This window comes from Myotis myotis, unplaced genomic scaffold (genome assembly GCF_014108235.1).
Source record: "Myotis myotis isolate mMyoMyo1 unplaced genomic scaffold, mMyoMyo1.p scaffold_m19_p_9, whole genome shotgun sequence".
NCBI lineage: Eukaryota > Metazoa > Chordata > Mammalia > Chiroptera > Vespertilionidae > Myotis > Myotis myotis.
Window position 1 is genome coordinate 62,351,887 of NW_023416401.1, and position 24,632 is coordinate 62,376,518.

The 24,632-nt window shown below is 41.6% G+C and overlaps 1 protein-coding gene across 5 annotated transcripts in view; it reads right to left on the minus strand.

Moving 5' to 3' along the window:
• Positions 1 to 24,632, minus strand: part of CSNK2A1 (casein kinase 2 alpha 1) — a 70,326-nt gene that overhangs the window by 43,211 nt on the left and 2,483 nt on the right. Inside the window, exon 1 of one of the 5 annotated variants that reach the window (XM_036322319.1) lies at positions 13,323 to 13,429. The exons of 3 other annotated variants lie outside the window; for them this stretch is intronic. The gene's annotated coding sequence lies outside the window, so the exon portion shown is untranslated. Of the gene's footprint in view, positions 1 to 3,207; positions 3,344 to 13,322; positions 13,430 to 24,632 lie in introns of those variants that run through there. One more of the 5 variants, XM_036322318.1, reaches the window with a different exon arrangement.

Sequence of the window (24,632 nt, forward strand, 5' to 3'; positions counted from 1 at the left end):
AAGGAGTTCATCACCACCAAACCAGGATTATATGAAATGCTGAAAGGTATCCTTTAAGAAGAGGAAGAGGAAGAAAAAGGTAAAGATACAAATTATGAACAACAAATTTGCATCTATCAACAAGTGAATCTAAGAATCAAGTGAATACATAATCTGATGAACAGAATGAACTGGTGATTATAATAGAATCAGGGACATAGAAAGGGAATGGACTGACTATTCTTGGGGGGGAAAGGGGTGTGGGAGATGCGGGAAGAGACTGGACAAAAATTGTGCACCTATGGATGAGGACAGTGGGTGGGGAGTGAGGGCGGAGGGTGGGGCGGGAACTGGGAGGAGGGGAGTTATGGGGGGGAAAAAAGAGGAACAAATGTAATAATCTGAACAATAAAGATTTAATTAAAAATAAATAAATAAATAAATGAATAAATAAAATCCCCCCCCCAAAAAAAAGAAGAAAAAAAAAAAAAGAAACTAAACAAAACCCCAGAAACCTCCTTTAATCGCAGGGCTTCAGCCCGCAGGATTGCAACATTGTTTCAAATACAGAAGGTAAACAAAGGCCAGAAACCTGCTTTCAGCAGTGGAGGCCTAAGAGCTGGAGCCTCAGAGCTAAAGCTGGCCCAGAACAAAAAAAAAAGAAAAACAGGAGCGGTTGGGAGCTTCAGTTACCCGCCAGCCTGAAAACAGCCCTCAGCCCCTCACCCAGACTGGCCAGGCACCCCAGTGGGGACCCCCACCCTGAAGGGGGTGTGACCAGCTGCAAACAGCCATCATCCCCTCATCCAGGCTGGCCAGGAACCCCAGTGGGGACCCCCACCCTGATCCAGGACACCGGTCAGGGCAAACCAGCCGGCCCCAACCCATGTACCAGGCATCTATCCTATATAGTAAAAGGGTAATATGCCTCCCAGCACCGGGATCATCAGAGCCGCGAGGCCTCCCGGCACCGGGATCAGCGTGACAGGGGGCAGCGCCCAAACCCCCTGATCACCCTGCGGCTCTGTGTGTGACAGGGGGCAGGGCCACAAACTCCCTATCCGCCCTGCTCTGTTCGTGACAGGGGAAGGCGCCCCAACTCCCTGATCAGCCCTGCTCTGTGCCTGATAGGGGGGAGCTCCCCAACCCCGATTGCCCTGCAGCTGTGTGTGTGACAGGCTGCGGTGCCCCAACCCCCTGATCGGCCCTGCTCTGTGCGTGACAGGGGACAGCGCCCAACCCCCTGATTGGCCCTGCTCTGTGTGTGACAGGGGGTGGCGCCGCAACCTCCCAATCAGCCCTACCCTGAGCGTGACTGAAGGTGGCATCGCAACCTCCCAACCCGCCCTGCTCTGTGCATGACAGGGGCGGTGCCCCAACTCCCCAATCGGCCCTGCTCTGAGCCCGACCAGGGGCTGCACCTAGGGATTGGGCCTGCCCTCTGCCACCCGGGAGCAGGCCTAAGCCAGCAGGTCGTTATCTCCCGAGGGTTCCCAGACTGCGAGAGGGCACAGGCCGGGCTGAGGGACTCCCCCCCTTCCCCCTGAGTGCACAAATTTTTGTGCACCGGGCCTCTAGTCCTATATAATAAAAGGCTAATATGCAAATTGTCCCCTCACCTGGGAGTTTGACCAGGGGGCAAGGCCAGTCAAAGGCCCAGGGCTGGTCTCCCTAGCCGGCCTGATCAGCCCCCAATCGGGGTGAGCTGGCCAAACCCCACCCGTGCACTGGGATATATATATATATCCCATATATATATATCATATATATATGCCTAAGTGACCATTATGACCGGACAACCAGACAACTGGACAATGGGCCAGTAGCTATGACGCGCACTGACCATCAGGGGGCAGATGCTCAATGCAGGAACTGCCCCCTGGTTGTCAGTGCACTCCCACAGCCAACATCCCGTGGCCAGCCAACCTCCTGCAGTCCCTCCCCCCGCTACCCGGCCAGCCCCAATCAGGACTGGGAGAGAGGGCCCCAATTGGCCCCAATCGCCGGCCAGGTCAAGGGATCTCACCATGCACGAATTTGTGCACTGAGCCTCTACTGTGTGTGAGTGTGTGTGTGTGTGTAAGTCTAAGTGACTGTTACGCCTGAATGACCAGTAGCTATGACATGCACTGACCACCAAGGGGCAGACGCTCAACGCAGGAGCTGTCCCTGGTGGTCAGTGCACTCCCGCTCAGCCAGAAGCTGGGTTCATGGCTGGCAAGTGCAGCTGTGGTGGCAGGAGCCTCTCCTGCCGCCGCAGTAGCACTACCGAGCAGCGGAGGTGGCAGGCACAGCAGGGCTGGGATGAGTGGCAGCAGAGCTGCGCCCGGCCGGGGCTCCTCACTGGCCGCCTGCCACTTTGGCACTACTATATCCCCCAAGGGGTCCCAGATTGCAAGAGGGCACAGGCTAGACTGAGAGACCCTACCCGTGCACGAATCTGTGCACCAGGCCTCTAATTCTTTATAAAATGCAAGGAAATAAAAACTCCATTAAACAATAAGGCTAAAACATACACTGCCAAAATCAGAAGTTTACTGACACAAATGGAATGTAATAGAACTAATTAATTTCAATAAAAACTTCTCTTGCCCTTCTCAGGCAGTGTGTTTCCCTTTAATCTTTTCTATTCCATGTGATTTTTTTTTTTCAATCTGGCAATAAAAAAGAAAGTAAGAGGTCTAATAAATAGTCTATCTAATATCAGAAAAATGCACAAGTCTGATTGGTCATTTGTTCTAATATACTTTTATACATTAATATTCTAGTATTAGAGCTGTAAAAATTATTCTGGAACTTTAAAGTTAAAAAGTTAACTTCATTTTCAAACTGTAATACAATTTTATTAGTTCTTGTAACCCTACTATTTATTAGGGTCTCTATCTAAAAAACAACCCTGCAACACAAAGCCTCTTGCCACTCCTAGATCAACCATAGTGGATAAACAAGATCTCATAACCATCCAGACAGGACAAAGATTCCTATGGCAAAGAATGAGGAATGTGCTTATTACTGCACTGTCAGCATGATTTAGGACTGACTGTTGAGAGGAAAAGCAGTTGTATGAGGAAAACAACACCTTTTAAGCATTGCTACAGAGAATGAATTCTTCCTAGCAATCAGGCAGCACATACTGGTAAGAGAGAAACAAATTCAGGGAGAGCATAACTACGTATGTGCTTGTGCTTTGTTGTTGAAGCAGACAAATATTGAGTTACATAAACTTACCCTTTCCCCTTTCAAAAGTGGCACTGCTTTTCTTTTCCTGGCTGACATGGTGGAACTTAAGTGCATATTACTAAGTGAACAAAGCCAATCTGAAAAGGCTACAAACTGTATGATTCCAACTATATGACTTTCTGGAAAAGACAAAACTAAGGAGACAATAAAAAGATTAGGGGTTGTCAGGGCTTGGGAGGAGGGAAGGATGAATAGGTAGGACACAGAGGATTTGTAGGGCAGTGAAACTTTTGTGTATGACACTACAATGGTAGATACATGTGCCATCATACATCTGTCCAATCCCATACAATGTACAACACCAAGAGTGAACTCTAATGTAAACTACTATTAAAAAAAAAAGTGGCACTGCTTAAAAGGCGATATGAACACAAAAAAGCATTAGTTAATATTATCTAGAACATTTGTTTGAAATTCCACCGTTGCCCTTAATTTCCAACACTCTCCTCCTTTTAAATCAAGAGCAGAATGTTCATCAGTAAGCATTTACTATGTACCAGAAAATGTGTGCCTGTTACCAGAAAGGGATTCTTTAACTCCCAGAACAAGGAAAACAAACCATTACAATCCCAAGTGATCAGCACTTGAAATAATTGAGTCAGGGTACTCTGAAGCCACTGAAAGGAATTTAAGTCACCCTGCAACCCATTATCATTCATCTAATAAATATATTTTGGGAAAAGCTGTCAGGGAAATAACACCTAACCTTAGTTTTGAAGAATGCACAGGAAATATTCAGGTGAAGAACACTAAAAAAAGATATTGTAAAGAACAATATACTTCAAGCAAGTTAAGAATTTTAAAGACCTGTAATTCTGACCCTAAAATTTCCAAAGGCTGGAACACCTCGTTAACTCCTATAGAAGCACATCGGATCAGTAACCCTTTTATATCTGATTTGGAGAATACTGGTGTACCCTACTTGACTGTTACTATGTGTGCCTAAAAGAAAACAGAATCATTAATTCAAAATTATTACAATTCAAATCTCATTCTCTTCCTTTCTCCGCTCCTTATATACAAATCACTTTTACTGCAGAGGTCACAGAGCAAAATGCTTCGAAAGGACAAATAAGTAGGGGAGTGTAGATGATCCCTGAAAATGTGATTAGAGCTTGTCAGTTTTCAAAGTAAGAAAGCAAGAACTTTTCAGATAATATTCCTGTTTTCAGTAATGGTGGGATAGGTTATTTGGGTCAACCTTCCTAAACACACAACCCCTCCCCTTTCTTTGTCCCTCTTCCTTTTTCTGTCTCTCATTCTTAAATAAAACATATAAATAGAAGAAGAGAAAATGAGAACTCAGAGAAGCAAGCAAGCAAGCAAGCCCAAAGGGTCTGTTGATCCCTAAAAATTAGAATTTTGTTCTGACAGAAACCAAAGCCCAGCGCCCTCACAAGGTAAAGAGTCTAATAGGAGAATCTCTCCATAATAGGCTGAGATTTCAGGGTTATTACCTTAGGATGAGAGTGAAGGGGATGGGGTGAGTAGATCCAGAGAAGAATTATGACCCAATGGAGGGACTATCAGATCTGAAGCTTGTTTTAAGGTGGTCCCTGAACCAGTAATACTTACAGATATCTGATATGAATAAGCTCTCTGTGGAGAAAAGTTCCTTGCAAAAAATGGGCCTCAAATGATTCTTACAAATAACTTTTCAAATGCAACATCAAGCCCTAGCCAGTTTGGCTCAGTGGATAGAGCGTTGGCCCTCAGACTGAAGCATCCTGGATTTGATTCCAGTCAAGGGCTGTACCTCTGTTGCAGGCTCCATCTCAGGCCCTGGTCGGGGCTTGTATGGAAGGCAATCAATCAATGTGTCCCTCTCACACTGATGTTTCTCTCTCTGTCTCTCCCCTTCCCTTCTACTCTCTCTAAAAAAGAAAAAAAGAAAAAAATCAATGAAAAAATATCCTCGGATGAGAATTTAAAAAAAAGAAAAAGAAACAAATACAACATCCAGTTATAATAAAAGATAACTAGGCATTGAAGGAAAAACTCCAAAGTAAAAACTGACAGAAAAAGAGACAACAGAAAAGGCCACGGAGACCTTTGATCTTGTCAGACTCAAACTATGAAACAATTATGCTTATAGGAATAAGAAATATTTCAGAATATTTGTAGGGAACAGGATACTTTAGAAAATAGGCTAGAAATTATCCACAATGTAGCAGATAAGTCAAAACTATGAAAAAAATGAGAGGAGTAATAGAGTGAAAGGTTTGATATACTTTTAATTGGTACTAGAAGAAAAGGAGAAAACCGGATAGGACAAAGGCAATAATGGAATAAGTAACAGTTGAGAATTTCCCAGGAGCAAGCAGATAGTCACATTCCAGAAACCAACAAACTACAAACAAGATAAATAAAAAGAAATCCGCCGAAACCGGTTTGGCTCAGTGGATAGAGCGTCGGCCTGCGGACTGAAAGGTCCCAGGTTCGATTCCGGTCAAGGGCATGTACCTGGGTTGCGGGCATATCCCCAGTAGGGGATGTGCAGAAGGCAGCTGATCGATGTTTCTAGCTCTCTATCTCTCTCCCTTCCTCTCTGTAAAAAATCAATAAAATATATTTTAAAAAAAAGAAAAAAAAAGAAATCCATAACTAAACATATAATTACAAGCAAGCAGAAAAACCAGAGACAAGAAATCTGAAAACCAAGCAGAAAAGACAGATTACATTCAAAGGAGCAATATGAGAATAGTAGTTGATTTTTCCAAAAGGAACAATGAAGCCAAGAACAGTTTAATAATGTAGTGCACTTAGGAAAGAAACCTGCCAAATTAAATTCTATATCCAGTAAATATCTGTAAAGAAAGAACATAATCCCACTTAGAAAGTTTGAATTGAAGTATCATACCTCAACATAATAAAAGCCATATATGACAAACCCACAGCCAACATCATAGTCAATGGACAAAAACTAAAACCATTTCCCCTAAGAACAGGAAGACAGGGATGCCCACTCTCACCACTGCTGTTCGAGATAGTACTAGAAGTATTAGCCATTGCAATGAGACAAGAAGAAGAAATAAAAGGCATCCAAATTGGAAAAGAAGAAGTAAAACTGTCTTTATTCGCAGATGACATGATATTATACATAAAAAACCCTAAAGACTCCATCAAAAAACTATTAGACTTAATAAATGAACTTGGCAATGTAGCAGGATACAAAATTAATGCCAAGAAATCTATGGCATTTCTATACACCAATAGTGAATTTACAGAAAGAGAGACTAAAAAAGCAATCCCACTTAGCATCGCACCAAAAAAATTAAGATACCTAGGAATAAACTTAACTAAAGAGGTAAAAGACCTCTACTCAGAAAACTACAGGACGTTGAAAAAAGAGATAGAGGAAGACATAAACAGATGGAAGAACATACCATGTTCTTGGATTGGTAGAATCAACATCATTAAAATGTCCATACTACCCAAAGCAATCTATAAATTCAACGCACTTCCGATTAAAATACCAACGGCATATTTCACAGATCTAGAATGAACGCTCCAAAAATTCATCTGGAATAAAAAACGATCCCAAATAGCTGCAGCGATCCTGAGAAAGAAGAACAAAGTAGGTGAGATCTCAATACCAGATATCAAGCTGCATTACAAAGCCACTGTTCTCAAAACTGCCTGGTACTAGCACAAGAACAGACATATAGATCAGTGGAATAGAACAGAGAGCCCAGAAATCGGCCCAAACCAATATGCTCAGTTAATAGTTGACAAAGGAGGTAAGAACACACAATGGAGTCAAGACAGTCTCTTCAATAAATGGTGTTGGGAAAATTGGACAGATACATGCAAAAAAATGAAACTAGACCACCAACTTACACCATACACAAAAATAAACTCAAAATGGATAAACGACTTAAATGTAAGACGGGAAACCAGAAAAATACTAGAGGAATCCAAAGGTAACAAAATTTCAGACATATGCCGAAGCAATTTCTTCACTGGTATAGCTCCTAGGTCACTGGAAACGAAAGAGAAAATAAACAAATGGAACTACATCAAAATAAAAAGCTTCTAGCCAAAATCGGTTTGGCTCAGTGGATAGGGCGTCAGCTTGCGGACTGAAAGGTCGCAGGTTCGATTCTGGTCAAGGGCATGTACCTTAGTTGCGGGCACATCCCCAGTAGGAGATGTGCAGGAGGCAGCTGATCGATGTTTCTCTTTCATCGATGTTTCTGACTCTCTATCTCCCTCCCTTCCTCTGTGTAAAAAATCAATAAAATATATTTAAAAAAAAATAAAATAAAAATAAAAAGCTTCTGCACAGCAAAAGAAACCATCAACAAAACAACAAGAAAGCCCACTGCATGGGGCATGGGAGAACGTATTTGCCAATGTTATCACTGATAAGGGTTTAATCTCCAACATTTATAGGGAACTCATACAACTTAACAAAAGATAAACAATCAAAATATGGGCAAAGGACCTAAACAGACACTTTTCAAAAGAGGACATTCAGAAAGCCAAGAGACATATGAAAACATGCTCAAAGTCAGTAATCATCCAAGAAATGCAAATCAACACAACAATGAGGTACCATCTCACACCTGTCAGAATGGCTATCATCAACAAATCAACAAAGGACAAGTGCTGGAGAGGATGTGGAGAAAAAGGAACACTCCTGCACTGCTGGTGGAAATGCAGACTGGTGCAGCCAGTATGGAAGACAGTACCTCAAAAAGTTAAAAATGGAACTTCCATTTGACCCAGTGATCCCACTTCTAGGAATATATCCCAAAAAATCAGAGACACCAATCAGAAGGGATATATGCACCCCTATGTTCATAGCAGCACAATTCACCATAGCTAAGATCTGGAAACAGCCTAAGTGCCCATCAGCAGACGAATGGATTAGAAAACTGTGGTACATCTACACGATGGAATACTATGCTGCTGTAAAAAAGAAGGAATTCTTACCATTTGCGACAGCATGGATGGAACTAGAGAGCATTATGCTAAGTGAAATAAGCCAGTCAATGAAAGAAAAATACCACATGATCTCACTCATTTATGGATAATTAAGACATTATAAACTGATGAGCAAAAATAGATACAGAGGCAGAGCAACATCGAACAGACTGTCAAACTACAGCGGGAAGGCTGGGGAGGGTTTGGGGGTGGGGGTGAGGGTAAGAGATCAACCGAAGGACTTGTATGCATGCATACGAGCATAACCAATGGACACAAGACACTGGGGGGCATGGGAGGATAGGGGAGGGTCAAGGGGAGAAAAAAAAAGGAGACATATATAATACCCTTTGTAATACTTTAAGCAATAAAACAATTAAAAAAAGAAAGTTTGAGTTGTAAGAGAAAATAAGGAGCATAAAAGAAAAATTTATGGAAATGTTCAAATAAACATTGACTATTAATATTAGACTGTGCGCCGAAACCGGTTTGGCTCAGTGGATAGAGCGTCGGCCTGCGGACTGAGGGGTCCCAGGTTCGATTCCGGTCAAGGGCATGTACCTGGGTTGCGGGCACATCCCCAGTGGGAGATGTGCAGGAGGCAGCTGATCGATGTTTTTCTCTCATCTATGTTTCTAACTTTCTATCTCTCTCCCTTCCTCTCTGTGAAAAATCAATAAAATATAAAAAAAAAAATATATATTAGACTGTGATATACTATGCCTCTAATTTATAATATCTATGATGGTATTTACTTACAGAACAAAAATACCATATATTTCCAAACTAGAAAAGGGTTTGGGGGAATGAAGTGATAAAAAGAATCCAAAAGAATGGTAGATAAAGAACTATAGCCGAAGCCGGTTTGGCTTAGTGGATAGAGCGTCGGCCTGCGGACTGAAAGGTCCTAGGTTCGATTCCGGTCAAGGGCATGTACCTGGGTTGCGGGCACATCCCCAGTAGATGTGCAGGAGGCAGCTGATCGATGTTTCTCTCTCATCGATGTTTCTAACTCTCTATCTCTCTCCCTTCTTCTCTGTAAAAAATCAATAAAATATATTAAAAAAAAAAAGAACTATAGAACATAAGACACACAGGGAAAAGTTAAACAGAAATATGGCTAATTATATTAAATATAAATGAAATAAATTATCCAGGTAAAAGACAAAGACTGTCAGAGACTGGATTAAAAAAGAAATCCAAATGAACTAGAGTAACCAAAACAGTTTTAAAAAATAAAAAATAAAGCTGGAGGAATAACACTAATTTTAAGACTATTATTACAAAGCTAGTTATTAAAATAGTGTGATATTGGCAAAGGGATAACAGACCAAAAGAACAGAATGAAGAACATAGAAATAGATCCAAACAAATAATAGCCAATTTATTTTTGACACAGGTACAAAGGCAGTTCAATGGAAAAAGGATACTTTTTTTTTTTTTTACAAATGGTTTTGGAAAACTTAGACATCCATTTGCAAAATCATGAACTTCAACTTAAACCTCACACTTTGTATAAAAAAAGGACCTGTACCAATAAAACAAACAATGAGCAAAAAATATTGAGACGCTTAACAAAAATATATAAATAAGCATGAAAAAATGCACAATATTTTTTTAAAAATATTTTATTGATTTTTTACAGAGAAGGGAGAGGGATAGAGAGCCAGAAACATCGTTGAGAGAGATCGATCAGCTGCCTCCTGCACGCCCTCCACTGGGGATGTGCCCGCAACCAAGGCACATGCCCTTGACCGGAATCGAACCCGGGACCCTTCAGTCTGCAGGCTGACGCTCTATCCACTGAGCCAAACCGGTTCGGCACAATAATTTTAGTCATTAGGGAAGTTTAATTAAAATAAAAATTAAGATACACTACAGATCGATTAAAATGGCTAAAATTAAAAAACAAAAAAAGCTGACAATAAGTTGAGGAGGATTCAAAGTAATATAAATTACGTAATTCATTCCTGGTGGGAGTGCAACATGATATAGTAAATCACCTTAGAAAACAGTTTGGCAGTTTCTTATAAAGTTAAAATTATATTTTTCTCATGACCCAGCAATCCCACTTCTAGCTACTTACTCTAGAAAAATAAAAACTTATGTTCATAAAAGCCTATACAGCTAATTTATAGCTTTATTCATAATCAAAGAATGTTAAGTAAATGGATAATTGTGGCCCACCTATACAATGGAATACTATTTAAGCAATAAAAAGGAACTAACCATTGATACAACTTCAATGAATATCAAAAACAATATGCTGAGTGAAGGAGGCAATAATGTTGACAAATAGGGGTGGGAGACTCGGTGTGACTACCAAGGGTTCTGTGTCCTGGTTGTGATGTGGTCACTTGAATCTATGTTTGTGTTAAATTTCATAGAATTGAAAACACAAAGAGAAATCAATTTTACTGTATATTAATTGTAAAAATTAAATTTAAACATAGGAAAACATGAACAACTTTAGGCCAGTAAATCTGAAATTCCTAGAGGAAAGACTTACCAAAACTGACACACAAAAATGAAAACCCTAAAGTCTCATACCCAGTTCAATCAGTACTGTAACTGGATATCACTATAACCTGTTCTATCCTAATGTCTTTTTACTGTACAGCTTAACACTTCCAAAAAGTAACAAACTTTGTAAATGTTAAGCAAATGAGTATTGAACATACTCCTCGGCCCCACCCCATGCCTTTACACTGCTCTCCACCAATACTGCTTGCTGGGGGAACTCCTACTCATTCTTCAAGAATCAGTTTTGCATCCACAATGAAGCCTTTGCACACACCTCTCCAAAATAAATCAAGCACTTCCTCAGAAGCTAAAACACTTCCAAATATCTACATATCCACAGGGATTGGGCCTAAACCGGCAGTTGGACATCCCCCGAGGGGTCCCAGATTGGAGAGGGTGTAGGCCGGGCTGAGGGACCCCCCCCCCCCGAATTTCATGCACCGGGCCACTAGTTTATTACCTTATCACATGTAATTTACTTATACATTTCTCTCTCAGCAGGTAACTCAAGACCTGGACCCTGACTTATTTCTCTTGATATACACCCTGTATTTATCACAGTGCCTAGCATGGTGTTTCATAAATGTTTGAAGAACTGAATTATCAAAACAGTAGTAAACAATATTTTGGCAAAAATTAACCTTGCTTGCATATAGACCTTGTCCTGTTCAAAATTAAGAAAAGCAGTTTAGCCCTAGCTGGTTTGGCTAAGTGGATAGAGCATCGGCCTGTGGACTGAAGGGTCCCAGATTCGATACCCAGTAAGGGGCGTGCAGGAGGCAAGCGATCGATGATTCTCATCATTGATGTTTCTCTCTCTCTCCCCTCTCCTTTCTTCTCTGAAATCAATAAAAATATATTTTAAAAAAGTTTTAGCTGTACAATGGATACTTGGATTTACAGCTGATTTTAAAGATGCTCTTCAGGCTTACATATAAATGTTTTCACATCCATAACTAATACCAGAGGTCAAAGTCATACTACCACTTCCCAAACAGATATGAAAAGAGTCAATATGTAGGAGATGCTTCTTTGGAGCCATACGGCTCCATTTACCCTTTTATGAGGCTGTGTGATTTGTCCATGTGATGAGCACAGTGCCCAACAATCCTTGATAGAGCTACAGAAACAATTCAGTACTGTTCCTGAAAGGCATTAACCTTGGAACCACTAACAACAAATATGACCTTGGATCTGTCATTTCACCCATCTGATTACAGTGAAGAAACTGCAAAATATAAGGAATACTACTCTCTCCTACTTCCTCCTTTACTGTCCAGAGGTAGGTTACAAAAGAGACAACCATACTTCTGCAGATGATGGGTAAGCAATAACTAAAAGGGCGTGTTGTCCTAGACTTGCTAACAAAAAGTAGGCTGGAACGGAGGGCAGCAAACATTGGCTGGCTTCTAAATATAAAGGTATGTGAATGCTTATGATGAGTCAGTCACTGCTTCTTGGGATTTAAATTGATCACTTTTAAACCTAACAAGTCCAAGACCTAGGTAATATTCTTCCCATTTCACAAAAGGCAAATTGGAGTAATCGCTACAATGTCACAGAGAGATGATTTAAAAGTATTATGTCTAGATTCACAGTCTATTCATTCTGCTCTACAGCAAACATTTATGTCCGATTTGGCTCATAGTATGTTTTATCTCAATTTTAAAAACTGAGGTAAAATCCACATAACATAAAATTTATCATTTTAAAGTGCACAATTTAGTGGTTTTTAGTATATTCACAATGTGCAATCACTACCACTATCTGATTCCAGAATATTTCCATCACCCCCCAAAATAACCACATAGCAGTCATTCCTCACACTCCCAACAACCACTAATCCTATGGATTTTCCTATCCTGGATCAGTTATTAAGTTAAATTTTGTGCTAAAACGTTCTGTAATAGCCTGGACTGCGTGACTCAGTGGCTGAGCGTTGACCTATGAACCAGGAGGTCACGGTTCAATTCCCAGTCAGAGCATATGCTCAGGCTGCGGGCTCAATCCCCAGTGTGGGGCATGCAGGAGGCAGCAGATCAATGATTCTCTCACTGTTGATGTTTTTATCTCTCTCTCTCCCTTTCTCTCTGAAACCAATAAAAAATATACTTTAAAAATGTTTTGTAATAAATTATTTTTAATTGTGACTTAGTTGCTGACACTAAAAAAATTTTAACCTTTGGTTTCTCAAAAGAAAAAGAGAAGGTAGGTAGGATTATCTGGTAACAATAATTCTGCATTCCTGCGCTGACAAAATCACTCTGATGTACTGAGCTGTGTGTACCCACCAGCAGTGGGCTCTAAAGGTATGTCATCCACTGGAGATGACACAGGTAAACCTGGACAACTCTGTTAATTTAGCTTACTGGCCCAACTCCTGTGGTTATTTGTGTTAGCAATCCCTGCTCTATACTAAATATAGCATTATCACATGCAATGGCAAACACATTTAAGTTCTCAATTTAAGACTATTTGCTCCTTGATTTAGTTTCCATTATTAGTCCAATTAGAACTTCAAAAAAAATCTTGGATCAGTTTACAATATGCCTTTTGTCAATTAAGAAATACAGAACTGACCATGGATTTACAGAAAAATTCTAATGGTCAAGACCTCTTCTCTGTACATATTCTAACAGCACTCTGCTTACCTCTTCATTGAGCACTGCCATTGTACTGTTTACACATCCATCTAGCTACACAAAGCTCCAAGGACAGAAAACGGTATCCCCAAGAGTCTCTACCACTGTCATGTAGAAGATGATCCAGAAGTACTTGTTAAAAGAATAACACCGTGACAAGTGATAAATCAAGCAAGTGTTGAAATATTTAAAAAATTAAGAGGGGAAACTATTATTTGGACAAAATAAATTATAACACTGAAAATGGAGTTTATTAATGAGATCAGAGGTCCATGAACTCCTTAAAAGTATAAACCAAGCCCTAGCCAGTTTGGCTCAATGGATAGAGCATAGGCCTGTGAACTGAAGAGTCCCAGGATCGATTCCGGTCAAGGGTTTGTGCCTTGGTTGCAGGTTCCTCCCCAGCCTGGACCCTGGTTGGGGCTTGTACAGGGGGCTACAATCGATGTGCTTCTCTCACATCCATGTTTCTGTCTTTCCCTCTCTTCCAATCTCCCTAAAAATCAATGGAAAAATAACCTCGGGTGAGGATTAAAAAAAGAAAAGTATATACCAAAAAGCAGGTGCAGGTACTTGAGCTTTTATTACAGGCTCAGAGGAAATCTGTAAACTACAAAAGATTTAAGAATCACTGAGTTAGACAAAAAGAAATGTACATCTTTAACAATGTTTAATATTAATTTAAAAAGGCTAACTTGACAATTTACACAAATATTAAACAATTAAATTTCTCAAACTAAGTATACCCCATTCTTTCCTAAAGGCAGAGAAAATGACAATGTATCCTAGGCTTCAATTTATGTTCCAGCATGAGCCCCAAGCTTGATGAATGATTAACAAAATGTCAGCCTCAGAAAAGATACAGTGGCATTCAGAATCAATCAGGTGAGGACATCGGTTTACACAGGAAACTTTATTTTGCTTTGCATTACTGCTTAAAAAATAAGAACTTGATTTTCTTTATAAGTGTCCAAACTTAAATCATTTAGTGTCTTACATTTTTTAAATTGATGAGAGAAAAAGAGAAACATTGATTTGTTTCACTTATTTATGCATTCATTGGTTGCTTCTTGTATGTACTCTGACCAGGGATCGAACCTGAAACCTTTGGGTATCCGGATGATGCTTTAACTAAATGAGCTACCCAGCCAGAGCTTACATTTTTAAGTATATCCCTTGAATTATATGTGGAAAGGGAATTTATTGAGAGCCAGAGAGATACTTTAAAATGTTTTTTTTTCTGAACTTATAAGTCACAATTATTTTAAGATTGGTGACCTCTTAAATCTTAAAATTATTAAGATACCATTACTGAACTTTCTAAATTAGTGCTTACAGCCTTTTAAAAAGGTAAAAAAAAAAGAGAACATAATATCTGTGTAGAACACTAGGATAAATGATCAAGACTTTCAGACCTAAGATCATTGACTTAGATGCCCTGTATCCCACACAAATGGCCACAGGACTGAGGGGACCAGTATCTCCACACATCTGTTATTCTTCCTGATATAGTACAGTGGCTCTCAACCTGTGGGTTGCGACCCCTTTGGAGGTCGAACGACCCTTTCACAGGGGTCACCTAATACCATCGGAAAACACATATATAATTACATATTGTTTTTGTGATTAATCACTATGCTTTAATTATGTTCAATTTGTAACAATGAAATTGGGGTCACCACAACATGAGGAACTGTATTAAAGGGTTGAGGCATTAGGAAGGTTGAGAACCACTGACCTAGAGCGATCACAGATTAGTCAAAACCCACACAGGTTGAAAAAATTATTTCATAACTCCCCTTATTTCAAGTATAGTCCAGATATGACACTAATGAGCAACCATCTCTTCTGGGAGATAACATATTTGGAGGTAACGGGCACAAAAACCCCCCACAAAAACAACAAACACAAACTAAACCTTTTATGCCTATCTTGGAAGAATAAGCCAAAAGAATAAGTTAGTGGTAAAAATGAATGTTAACATTAAATGAAATTATCTTTTTCTTCCACTTTATAATGGTTCGCTTTTCTTGTCTCAACTTAAGGTGGTAATCATGGCCAACAACATTCTCTCTCATCCATCAAACTAATGCAATATAAATAGTGGTGTTTTTGTTCCTTAAATAGGGAAAACAGGTAAAAATGGTTAACAATTAGCTCCTTGACAGTTCCCCAACCCACTCTGACCTTTAAATCTCAAGACTCCAAGTGCACAGAGAAACAACCTGTTCAAAGCCAGAGTATAGGTTTGTTTCTCCCGCGCCCCCCGCCTCCCCCACACCCCCAGTCCTGCAAAGGAGCTGAATTCAGAATATAAGCATTCACAGTAAGACCTGGTAACTCATTAAGCTACTGCTTGTGTAAAATTACAGGATTTTTAAGACATTATAATCCTAACATATCACTGAGGATTCTGTTTTTATTCCCATCTACAAAATTTACAACATTCTTATTTTAAGAGGCAAAACACTCAAGCATTTCTATAAACGAACCAGCATGTATGGAGTAACAAATAACATTCAAGCCCTCTGTGAATTTTATTTCTCCACCTTTAAACCAGAAAAGGATCAAAGAGCCAATGTAACATAAATAACATAGGAACAGTGGCAAGTCTTCCAATGAAGGGAAGTATGTAAGGAAACCCAAGTAGTTTGATATGAATTAATATAGTTCTAACTCAAACACTTGACAAAAGTCTGAAGTCCAGTATTGTCTCCAATAATCCTATCTAATAAAAGAGAAACATGGTAATTAGCCATATGTCCGCTACCCTTACCATTGGCTAATCAGGGTGATATACAAATTAACTGCCAGCCAAGATGGCGGCGGGCAGCCAGGCAGCTGGAAGCGAACATGAGGCTTGCTTGCTTCAGTGATGGAGGACTCCAACGTTCCCCACCTGCCGCCGCCGGCCTCTGAGCTTGCAGTTTGAAACATTGCTACAAATATAGAAGCTAAACAAAACCCCAGAAACCTGCTTTCAGCCAGCCGGGATCTCAGAGCTGGAGTTGATACAGTGTTTCGATTATAGAACCCAAACAGATACCTGCTTTCAGCAGCAGAGGCCTCAGAGCTGGAGCCAGAGCTAAACCTGGCCCAGAATAAAAAAGAAAAAAAAAAGAAAAAAGGAGCGGTTGGGAGCTTCAGTCACCCGCCAGCCTGAAAACAGCCCTCAGCCCCTCACCCAGACTGGCCAGGCACCCCAGTGGGGACCCCCACCCTGATCCAGGACACCGGTCAGGGCAAACCAGCCGGCCCCCACCCATGCACCAGGCCTCTATCCTATATAGTAAAAGGGTAACATGCCTCCCAGCACCGGGATCAGTGGAGCCGAGAGGCCTCCCGGCACCGGGATCAGTGTGACAGGGGGCAGCGCCCAAACCCCCTGATCGCCCTGCAGCTTTGTGTGTGACAGGGGGCAGGGCCACAACCTCCCAATCCGCCCTGCTCTGTTCATGACAGGGGAAGGCGCCCCAACCCCCTGATCAGCCCTGCTCTGTGCCCGATAGGGGGGAGGTCCCCAACCCCCCGATCGCCCTGCGGCTCTGTGTATGACAGGGTGCAGCGCCCCAACCCCCTGATCGGCCCTGCCCCGAGTGTGACAGTGGCGGCACCCCAACCCCCTGATCGGCCCTGCTCTGTGGGTGATAGAGGGCGGAGCCCCAACCCCCTGATCCGCCCTGCTGTGTGACGGGGCGGTGCCCCAACTCCCCTATCGGCCCTACTCTGTGAGTGACAGGGGGGAGCTCCCCATGCCCCTGATTGACCCTGCTCTGTGTGTGCCAGGGTACGGAGCCCCAAACCCCCGATGGGCCCTGCTCTGTGAGTGACAGGGGGCAGCGCCGCCACCTCCCCATCAACCCTGCCTTGAGTGTGACAGGGGGCGGTGCCCCAACCCCCCAATCGGCCCTACCCTGAGTGTGACTGAGGGTGGCACCACAATCTCCCGATCCACCCTGCTCTGTGCATGACAGGGGGTGGCGCCCCAACTCCCCAATCAGCCCTGCACTGAGCCCGACCAGGGGCTGCACCTAGGGATTGGACCTGCCCTCTGCCACCCGGGAGCAGGCCTAAGCCAGCAGGTTGTTATCTCCCGAGGGTTCCCAGACTGCGATAGGGCACAGGCCGGGCTGAGGGACCCCTCCCCCCTCCCCCAAGTGCACAAATTTTTGTGCACCGGGCCTCTAGTCCTATAAAATAAAAGGGTAATATGCAAATTGATCAAATGTTGGAAGGACCGGTTGCTATGACATGCACTGACCACCAGGGGACAGATGCTTAATGCAGGAGCTGCCCCCAGCTTGTAGGCCCTGATTGGGGTCTACTGGCCAACCTCTTGGACCCTTACCCTGGATGGCAGGCTCCGATTGCCCAATGGCAACTGGGGAACCGGGGTGGGTAGAGGCGGACTCCGGTGGTGCCAAGCCAAGGACCCCGCCCCGCACACAGGGCGACCCGTGGCGGGGAGGTGGGGCCAGCAAGCGGACGAGAACGGCCAACCTCTCGATCCCTCCTCCAGGCCAGCAGGCTCTGATTGCCTGATGGTGAGCGGTTCCGGGGTGGGTAGTGGTGGGGGGCGGGGCCAGCTGCTGGGGAAGATGGCCCTGATTGCAAGCCAGGCCTAGGAACCATACCCGTGCATGAATTTCATGTGGGTGCGGGGGGATGGGGTGTGTGTGTGTGTTCTTCAGCCCGGCCTGTGCCCTCTCACAGACTAGGAGCTCTCGGGGGATGTCCGACTGATGGCTGCGGGGGGGGGGGTAGGCCTAAGCCACAGTCTGGCATCCCTCTGTGGGAGGCAACCTGCGGGCTGATAGGGGGATGGTGCTGGCCAGCAAGAGGCCGCCCCTGCCCCTCCCATCACTGTCCCCTCCCCTCTGCCTGCTGGCACCCACCTTGGCCGGCCCTGCCCCCTGGTCGCCCCACCTTTAAGTCAATTTGCATATTAGGCTTTTATTATATAGGATTATATAGGATGATGGGCAAAGATATCACTGTATATATTTTTACCAGCAACAAAAACAAAATAAAGTCACAACTGACACTTTATTCCACTGGCCACAACTCTCTGGAACTAAAAGAAAACTTCATTTGAGACCTAGAGTAACTTAAATATAATCCAGCATTTACATATGTAATAATTACTGCTATCATTTAAATGTCTCTAGTAGCCTGGCCTGGTATGAGATGCACACTCCCATTTTAGAAATAAACATGTCCAGAGGTTAAACCTGCCAAGTCATAGGACTACTAAGTGGCTGAGGCCAGATCTGAACCCCTCTGCTCAGGAAGAAAAATTCCAAGGCAGATGGCTATATGTTATATAGGCATAAATACACAGAACATGTTAACTACTTTAAACTACTGATAAAGACAGGTTCCTTCTCTATCTAAGGAGTGTATTATTTAAGAATACAAAGCAAATAAGAAAGCAAATTAGCGCATAACCTAAGAGAACAGGGCATACAGAAGATGTCAATGCAGGATACAATTCTTCAAACATATCCCTAACATACAATGCATAAGTAATTCCCAAACTATAATCAAAGGACCACTGATAAATAAGACCTCTAATCCAGGTTCACAAGTCTATAAGGTGAGCAAACTCTGAACGTACCCTAAGTCTGAGATGGGATTCCCTTCTCTATCTAGAAGCAAGAGAATCCTATATTCATGAAGACTAAAGAACCATTCTCACAATTTACACTGTATATGAGTAACTGAGGCGTCTACACCAAGCTTGAGTTACATACCAACCCACCTATCAACAGCAACAATTCAGTACCTCACCCAACAGAAACAGGAAGTACAGGTCAAAAGGCCTCATTAAAAAATAAGAACTACTGGCAGCAGAAAATGAAAATAAAGAATAAAGAGTAGCAACACTGACATTGAACACATTGATTTCACTGACAGAAAAGGGAAAGAACTCATGTTAGTCAGGTGCCCAGAACTTCATAAATTATCTCCTTTAATCCTCACAGTAACCCTGAGATAAATTTATCTGCTGCTTTAGTTATTAACCCTCACAAGTACTACTAACCCCCATTTTACAGGTTAATAATTAAGTTGTTCAAGGTAGTTATCTAAATTGTTTAGATGACAGAAATCTAGGTTTGAGAGATGTAAAGAAACAGTCCCCAGACTTGGTCTGTCTCATTCCAACAATCCTTTTGCTCCCCGACAAGCAATGTTCAAGAATGAGAAAGTCTGAACTCCCCACCCCCAATTTTCTGTAGCTATTTCAGAAACTATACAATTGAACTTTCCCCAAGTCTGAGGAAAGCCAACAGAAATTTTCATAAGAAAACATCTCAGAAAGCTACTAAATTGTAGAATGATATATGCATCATTACATAATGTCCTCAGTTGTAAGCTTGAGGATAGAGATAATCTAGAGATCCTTAGCACAATCTATCTGAAATGTAGTAGGCACTGAGGGTCTGTTGAATGAGTAACATCTTTTGACTGGTTATAAATTCAATAGCCCAAAATGACTATTTTGTACTTTATAATATGCTATGGTTCATTTCTTTAGGAAAATAATTTACCCATTCATTTTTAACAGGGTTGCTTTCCTAAATTTTGTAGAACATTAATGAAATAAATAAAACTGAGAAATGCCTGTTACTGTATCAGTCATAAATTCAGAAAAATTTCTAGTGTTCACTTTTTCAAGCAGATTAAAATGTTTCAGCTAATAAAAAACTGTCAGAAAAATCCACAAAATCAAAAAGTGTGAAAAGAAAAACAGTGGCCAATATAAAGGTATTTAAAGATTATTCTAAGAATACCCTGGTACTGAACCTTAAAACACTCACATCAGATAACACGATTATTTTCAATGCAAGAAAACACTATTATCACTAATGTAAAAAAAAGCTTGCCTACCATAGTAACGGTTCCTAAGTAGGTTTCTTATGTCTAAGACACAGAATTTGTAGAAACCAGTGAAATGCCACTCTAGGAATGACACTGTGAATTCATTTACTTAAAACTTTTAAAGACTTAATCCTTAATTTCTACAATATGAAAAAAAAATTTTTTGGTCAACAACTAAGTCTGCTGATATCTACCCTGGAGCACACCAAATATTTAAGAAAAACTGCCAATGGCCTATAACCCAATGTAAATATATGCTTTGTTACAATGACAGCAGTTTCTTAATAATCCTAGAGGAATTTCTTCATTTGAAAAGCTAGGTGGCCTAGATTTCTATTAAGAAACAATTAAATGATACTCTACTTTTGAAATTATCCACCTTAAGAGTTCAAAGTAATTTAGGTGTATAAACACACTAATACTCTTGTGAAATGAACTTGGTCCAGTTCACCCAATGAATTGTGTTAGACCAAGGATCAAATCCAGTTTGTCACTTTAAATCAAGTATCACAAGCATTATTACCTTAAAATTCTAAGTCCTAATCTAATCCAATGCAAATCATATCAGTTATCAATTTTTGAACTTATACAGCTTGTACTGTAATTTATGCAAATGTCATATAGTTGTCAAAATAAGAATCATAAGTGTTGTAATAGTCAACATCTTTTGGGCACTTATTATGTTAAGTATTAAGCTAAACTAGAGGCACCAGTGGGGTCCCTCAGCCTGGCCTGTGCTCTCTGGCAATCTGGGACCCCTCAGGGGATGTCAGAGGCCTGGTGCACAGATTCAGCCTGATCCCCGCAGGCCAGGCTGAGGGACCCCACTGGTACACAAATCTGAGCACCAGTTCTCTAAAATGCATATAAGATCTTTGGTTAATCTCTTCCCACCCTTCCCGCCCCTGAGATTCATCAGTCTGTTCCACATTTCCATACCTGTGTGTTGAGCACCTGCCCCCCCGGTGGTCAGTGCGTGTCACAGCTACCGGTAGAATGGTCACTTAGGCTTTTATATATATAGATGTGTCACATGCATAATCTGAATACTCACAATGACCCCATGAGGAAACTGAGACACAGAGATAACCTTTCCAAGGTAAAATCTAGAAAATGTACAATGCAGGGAAGGGTGCACAGAGATATATAGTAAGTCTTCACTTAATGTCGTCTGTAAGTATAAGGAAACCAATTTTGTCACAGGCTAATCGATATAAACAAGAGTTAAATTCCTATGGCATCTCATCAAGCTTCTAACAAAACAAAACAAAACAAAACAAAACACTACATTATTCAAGGACATGATGTAGTTCAGAAGCCATGAATCTCCACTGCCTGAACCAGGATCCTAGGCCAGCTCTAGGGCTAAGATACTTGGTTGAACCACTTAACCTTCATGTGGCCCAATTTCTTTTCTTCTAAAGCTAAAAGTCCAACAAATAACCTCAAAAGTCACTCATACCCTGAAATGTTGATTTTGTAATCACACTGTATGTAATTAGGTAACTAACTCAAAACAAAATTCCTCCATCCTCTGAAGTCTCCCTCAGTAGAGTCATTTTATGAATCTAATCAATAGAATACTGTTGAAGAGCAAAAAGCAGTACTTTTTCTTAAAAGCTAGAAGTCCACTCTGCAAGTATGATCCTCAACTCTGACTCTTAAACTCAAATAACAATGACAGGGAGAAACAACCTTACAACATCTTTGGATTGGGATGGGAGGTGTGAAAAAACAGACAGACCACTGTACGTATAGGTGGCTATCAATTCATAAAAACAATTACCCATTTCTGTCTCCTCTAAAAAATAGGAAATTAAGTCTTTAAAAGGTTGTCATATAAACTCATTGCTTTATTCAGCCAATAAAAATTAATGACAAAATTGTGCCATTTACCCAAGAAGTTTATTATAGGCATGGAAGAATCATCAATTTATAGAAATCCTACTAAAATGGCCTGTAGCTCTAGAATCTACATTTAACCAAGCTCGTCATGTAGTCCTTCCAAATTGCATATAAAGGCAGTAACAGGACACTTAAACATTAAGAAAGAAGCATAAAGCCTTAGCCAGTTTGGCTCAGTGGATAGAGAGTTGGCCTGAGGACCAAAGGGTCCTGGGTTTGATTCCAGTCAAGGACAACTACCTCGGTTGCAGACTCCTCCCTGGATTGGGCCCTGGTCAAGGCACATGCAGGAGGCAACCAATCGATGTGTTTCTCTCACATTGAAATTGTCTTTCCCTCTCTCTCTTAAAGAAAAAAAAAAAAAAAATCAATGGAAAAATACCCTCTGGTGAGGATTAAAAAAAGAAAAAAAAAAAGAAAAAAGAGGCATAGGTTCCACTCAACCCCATTATTCTGTGAAGTCTTCCAGAACCAAATCACTTTATAGAATAATCTTTGCTGCCTTTGTTCTCTAGAAAATAATCCCCACCCAGAAAAAAACAGGATAATCTGCAATAGAATAATTTCCTATCTGCAAAGTCCCTTTGCCACATGTTACTGTAATCCAGAATCCAGGGATGAGGTTATGAACATCTTTGGGGGTAGGGGAGTGTCATCCTATCTACTACACCCACCCTCTTGCCTCCCAACATAAAGTCTCAAAACTCATAATCTAAATTAGGTATAATGAGGCTCTAGGTATAATACATTAACTACAATCCCAGGTGTACAATTCCTTAAAAAAAAGTTATCTGCTCCCAACATGCAATGGGGGTCAGGGATAGGGCACCAGTTATAGACATTCTATCTGAACAGGGAAAATATAAGAGAAAACAGATCCATTGGTCCAAAGCAGTTTCAAAATCTGAGCTAACTCTATTCATTCCATTTCCAAACCAGAGAAAAATCCTCAGTGGCATTCAGCTCTCTGTGCCCTTGGTTCCACCCTTCTTCTTCTTCTTCTTCTTCTTCTTCTTTTTTTTTTTAAATGAAAACCAGCACATTTATACTGAGTAGTTTTACCAGCCTGCTTTTTGCTAGTAGCATTGGGTTCACAGTCCTCTTTAATTTCCTACTCTCTTTCAAGCCAAGCTGTTTCTGCTAGTATAAATCCTCAAGAACCCAGAAGGCTTTACATGAATTTCACAAAGGTCCACTCCACTAGTCAGACTCAGATCCACAAACAAACCAGGGTGCACTTTTTAAGACTTTTCCGTGGAAATCTCCTCAGCCAAATATCCATGTTTATTACATTAAGTTGTCTTTTCCACATAACCACAGGACACAGTTCTTAAGCATATTTGCCGCTTTGTAACAAGGATCCTTTTTCCTCCAGTCTCCAATGAATGCATATCCCACTTCCACCCGAGCCCTCATTAACAAAGGCATTACATCCATATTTCTGGCAACAATCTATTCTTCTAAGTCTTTTCTACCATATTCCTCAAAAATTTTCTGGTCCTGCCCAGTTTGGCTTAGTGGATAGATCATCAGCCTGCAGACTGAAGCGTCCCGGGTTCGATTCCATTCAAGGGCACATGCCTGGGTTGCGGGCTTGATCCCCAATGGAGGGCATGCAGGAGGGCATGGCTGCCTCCTGCATGCAGCCAATCAATGATTCTCTCTCATCATTGATGTTTCTATCGAGAAGGAAGGAAGGAAGGGAGAAGGAAGGAGGGAGGGAGGGAGGGAGGGAGGGAGGGAGGGAGGGAGGGAGGAGGGAGGAAGGAAGGAAGGAAGGAAGGAAGGAAGGAAGGAAGGAAGGAAGGAAGGAAGGTTGGTTGATTTCTGGCCTCCAATGCCCCTTCCACATTTTCAGATAACAGTACCCCAACTCCTGGTACCAAAATCTATACTAGTGTGAGAACGCTGCCACAACAAATTACCACAAATGTAGAGGCTTAAAACAACAGAAATTTATTATCTCTCAGTTTCTGCAGGTCAGAAGTTGGATGAACTTGGCTGTTTCCTGTTTAGGGTCTCACAAGGCCAAAATCAAGGTGTATTCCTTGCCGGAAACTCTGGGGAAGAATCTATTTCAAAGCTCATGTAGAGCTGTTAACTTCAGTTCCTTGTGGCTGTACAACTGAGGTTTCCTTTTCCTTGCTGGCTGTCAGCCAGAGCTGGTCTTTGCTACTAGAGGCCACCCACATCCCTTCTCACGGTTTCCCAGTGGCCCCCTCTAGCAACAGCAAATGGGGTCCCTCTCATGATTCAGATCTCCCAATTTTGCTTCTGACCCACCTCTTTTTTTAACTCCCAGCTACAGAAAGTTCTCTGCTTTTAGACTGGGCCTACCCACAAAATCTAGGACAATCTTCCAATTTAACCCCAATTACATCTGCAAAGTCCCCTTTATCATGCTACATATGTAAAGATTCTTCGGATTACAGAATGAACATCTTATTTGGGGAGTGGCCATTCTGCTTACTACAAACTCAAACCCTATGTAAGGCTTTAAACTCAGTTCCTAAAGAAAAATTCTCCTTTCTC